This window comes from Lethenteron reissneri, unplaced genomic scaffold, assembly GCF_015708825.2.
Source record: "Lethenteron reissneri isolate LAM-NWPU_2019-01 unplaced genomic scaffold, ASM1570882v1 scaffold_1639, whole genome shotgun sequence".
NCBI classification, from domain to species: Eukaryota; Metazoa; Chordata; class Hyperoartia; order Petromyzontiformes; family Petromyzontidae; genus Lethenteron; species Lethenteron reissneri.
In genome coordinates, this window is record NW_026891376.1 from 1 (window position 1) to 5,248 (window position 5,248).

Here is a 5,248-nt window from a genome sequence, read left to right on the forward strand (position 1 = left end):
GACCCACAGACTCACCACACAGAGACCCACAGACTCACCACACAGAGACCCACAGACTCACCACACAGAGACCCACAGACCCACACAGAGACTCACAGACTCACCACACAGAGACCCACAGACTCACCACACAGAGACCCACAGACTCACCACACAGAGACCCACAGACTCACCACACAGAGACCCACAGACTCCACACAGAGACCCACAGACTCACCACACAGAGACCCATAGTCATCACACAGAGACCCACAGACTCCCACACAGAGACCCACAGACTAGCACACAGAGACCCACAGACTCACCACACAGAGACCCACAGACTCACCACACAGAGACCCACAGACTCACCACACAGAGACCCACAGACTCACCACACAGAGACCCACAGACTCACCACACAGAGACCCAGACTCAGCACACAGAGACCACAGACTCACCACACAGAGACCCACAGACTCACCACACAGAGACCCACAGACTCACCACACAGAGACCCACAGACTCACCACAGAGACCCACAGACTCACCACACAGAGACCCACAGACTCACACAGAGACCCACAGACTACCACACAGAGACCACAGACTCACCACACAGAGACCCACAGACTCACCACACAGAGACCCACAGACTCACCACACAGAGACCCACAGACTCACCACACAGAGACCCACAGACTCACCACACAGAGACCCACAGACTCACCACACAGATACCCACAGACTCACCACACAGACCCACAGACTCACCACACAGAGACCCACAGACTCACCACACAGATACCCACGTAATCACCACACAGAGACCCACAGACTCACCACACAGAGACCCATAGACTCCCACACAGAGACCCATAGACTCATCACACAGAGACCCATAGACTCACCACACAGAGACCCATAGACTCACCACACAGAGACCCATAGACTCATCACACAGAGACCCACAGACTCACCTCACAGAGACCCACAGACTCACCACACAGAGACCCATAAACTCACCACAGAGACCCACAGACTCACCACAGAGACCCATAGACTCACACACAGAGACCCACAGACTCATACACAGAGACCCACAGACTCACCACACAGAGACCCATAGACTCACACAGAGACCCACAGACTCACCACACAGAGACCCACAGACTCATCACACAGAGACCACATAATCACCACAGAGACCCATAGACTCACCACACAGAGACCCATAGACTCACCACAGAGACCCACAGACTCACCACACAGAGACCCACAGACTCACCACACATAGACCCACAGACTCACCACACAGAGACCCACAGACTCACCACACAGAGACCCACAGACTCACCACACAGAGACCCATTGACTCACCACACAGAGACCCACAGACTCACCACACAGAGACCCATAGACTCACCACACAGAGACCCACAGACTCACCACACAGAGACACACAGACTCACACAGAGACACAGACTCACCACACAGAGACCCACAGACTCACCTCGTTGTGGGGTTGAGGTCAGACGTTCCGTGCCGCTACCTCGCGCAGGCCTCTGTGATCACGTGGGGCCTTAGCAACGCGCATTTAGAAAAACGTAGAGCGGATAGGCGACCACGTGATGCGATCCATATTTAGATTTCGTAGACCTGATAGGCACTGCCTATAGACTCAACACTGCACCATAGACTCACCACCCACTTACTCACCCACTCACTCACTCACCCAACCACTCACCCACTACTCACCCACCCACTCACCCACCTACTCACCCACCCACTCACCCACCCACTCACCACCCACTCACCACCCACCACTCACCCACCTACTCACCCACCCACTCACCCACCCACTCACCACCACTCACCCACCCACCACTCACCCACCTACTCACCCACCCACTCACCCACCCACTCACTCACCACCACCCACTCACCTACCCACACACCCACCACCCACTCACCCACCACTCACCACCCACCCACTCACTCACCACCCACTCATCACCACTCTCACCCACTCACTCACTCACCTACTCACTCACCCACCCACCCACTCACCCATCCACACCACCCACTCACTACCCACCCATCCACCCACCACTCACTCACTCACTCACCTACCCACCCACCCACTCACCCACCCACCACTCACCACCCATCCACTCACCACCCACCACTCACCAACCCATCCACTCACCACCCACCCACTCACTCACCACCCACCCACTCACTCACCACCCACCCACTCACTCTACCCCACCCACTCACACACTAACCCACTCCCACCACCACCCACCCACTCACCCACCTACTCACCACCCACTCACTCACCCACTCATTCACTCACTCACCCACTCACCCACTCACCCACCACTCACTCACCCACCACTCACTCACTTACTCACCCACCCACTCACCCACCTACTCACCCACCCACCCACTCACCCACCCACTCACCCACCCACTCACCCACCTACTCACCCACTCACTCACCCACTCATTCACTCACTCACCCACTCACCCACTCACCCACTCACCCACCCACTCACCCACCCACTCACCACCCACTCACTCACACTCACTCACTTTTCAAGATTCACTGCAATTAAATCTATTATCGGCTCAATTTTTTCGTAAATATTACAGCTTCCGTTCTAGGATTGGCAAACCGAGCTAGTAAAGTATAAGCTGACATACTTTTACAGATTTTTTTGTTAAAATCAGGCGCGTTAGGTTGTCGTGAGGGACATTTACCTCAACTTTATCGGGATAAACGACGTGGCAACGATTAACGAGGGTTACTTTCTTTATTTTCACAACATTTACTTATTATACTTTCACGCGCGGAGTCACCCGAAGGCTTCCTGACCCCCACCGAATTGGCGGGAATTTTCAAATGTTTCGTAAAAAATTACCTGAAACCAGTTGCCCGTGTTTCCCTGTGCGACTAGTCGCCGGGGGGGACAGGACCTGGTTGCATTGTCCGCAGGTGCCGGTGGGCACACCTCCCACATTGCTGCCGCAACCGTGGATTCAGTTTGGTAAGCGGAGCTGGTTTGTACACCCCTCTCGCCGTGTGAGTTTGTCTCCTCTCCGTATCGCAGGGGCCGAGTGTGGGCTGTGCCTGGCGAGCCGGGCCGTGCGTCCGCTCGTGTCGGCCTCGCGTGCTCTGAACGTGAAGGACACGACGACCCGGTCGACTGCTCTTCGTGGGGAGTCAGCTTCCAGGCAGAGGTCGCAACCGGGTACCCGATACCCGTACCCTACCCAATAGCCGGCTACACGTACCCAGCGGGTACGGGTAGCCGTTTGCGACCCTGGTGCGGCCGGGTACTGGTAGGCCGTGAGTCACTGGTGAGTCACCGTTTGTCACTCATTTCCCAACGTCTTGTCTCTTCTCACAATTCAAGTTCATAGAATCAACCCACTCGCGCCTGCAACATGGCTTCATCCCAGAGGTCACAATCAGGTATCCGATACCCGTACCCTACCCGATAGCCGGCTACCCGTACCCGGCCGGGTACTGGTACGGGTACCCGTTTGCGACCCTGGTGCGGCCAGGTACGGGTAGGCCGTGAGTCACTGGTGAGTAACCGTTTGTCACTCATTTCGGGTAGGGTACGGGTAGGCCGTGAGTCACCGGTGAGTAACCGTTTGTCACTCATTTCGGGTAGGGTACGGGTGGCGTACGGGAACCCGCACCCGGCCGGGTACTGGTACGGGTAAGGAATCAAAACCCGTTTGCGACCTCTGCTTCCAGGGCAGATGAGCCCGACCCGCCTGGAGGGCCGGCGTCACGGACTCGTTCGAAGATTCGACTCTCACGATCCCCGCGCGTTGCACGCTCCCACACCGCCGTGGCTTGTCGCGCTCGCGTGAGTCGTGGCGAGCGTTTGGCTGATCCTTTCCGCCATCGAGCTGACGGGCGTTGTTTACACGTTGTGGGTGGGAGATGTCTATTGTGGGGATCTTGTAGGACGCGATTGTTGTGTTGTTAATTTCTCTCGCTGCTGTGTTTTTTTTCTCTCTCTCGGTGTACATATTGTACAGTTGGGTTTGGGTAATTTATCGTGCTGTCTTGTTATTGTAGGAGCGCACCTGCTTGTTGTTATGTATAATTGTACGTCGGTTGCTTACTTGCGGGGGAGTTGGCAGCCGGGACGGCTGGAAGCTACAGAGAGGGGGGTGATGTAGTGACTGTGAATGTCACCGTGTGCTGCCGGGCTTACGAAGCTACGGCGGATAATGTGTTCGCATTACGTGCAGCCCGCTCACTGGGCGTAGTACCAGCAGCGCTAGCGGGGACTTGGGTGAGCGCTGGTCAGCGCGGAGGCACCACGTGCAGTGTGCGGTGAGGGAGCGAGAGGGAGCGTCAGCCAGCCAGGGTTGCGTTGGGGCACGATACGCCGGTTGACCTGCCGACTCGTCACCGGATGATGTTGGAGGGGAGCCACCGGTGGACGGGGCGGCTGGACGGTCACGTGGTATAGAAGAGCTCTCGGGAGCCTTCGTGAAAGAGTCGGAGAGATCTAGAAGGTGGGCGGGGCGAGGGCCGGAGCCAGCCCAGCCCAGGCCGATATAACGGGGGGGGGGGGGGGGGGCCCGTGAGGGGGTCGTGGGTTCTTCGTGTGGCCGGTGAAGATTCGGGGAGAAGAAGCCTCTAGCCACGCGCTCCGGGAGACAGCAGCTCGTGGTCCGGGGGGATAGCGAGCCGTGTCTAGTTGTGCCGTAGCGTGGGATAGATGGGCCCTCAACATAGTAGTAGATTTTTACCCTTTCAACTGGTACAAAACTGACACCTTTATACAAGGGGTCATGTTTGCAATAACCACAACACAAGCAGTCAAAATGCAAACAAAAAGAAACTCTGATGATGATGATATGCACTGTCCTTGAAGTTGATTGGTCCACACCCGAGACAGCTTTCCTTAGAGCCCAGTCTCCATTGGTGTTGGACCAGATGACGCCACAAGGCGCACAACTCAACCCCAAGTGTAGCTCGTGTTGTGTTGAGTTGGTGAAATAGCGTTGCTCCCAAGACGTCTTCCGACTCAGTTGGATTCACTACGTATGTCTATAAAACATGGATTTAAACAAATGCAACAAGCCTCCAGGAAAATTGTTCTTGAAGCACGGCGAGAAAAAAGGCACAAATGTTTTAAGAGACGCAGCACGTCATTTATTGCAGATAGTTTCACATCAATAATGTAATCTCAGTCAACACTCACCGTGTTATTATTGATCCCCCCATTATTGG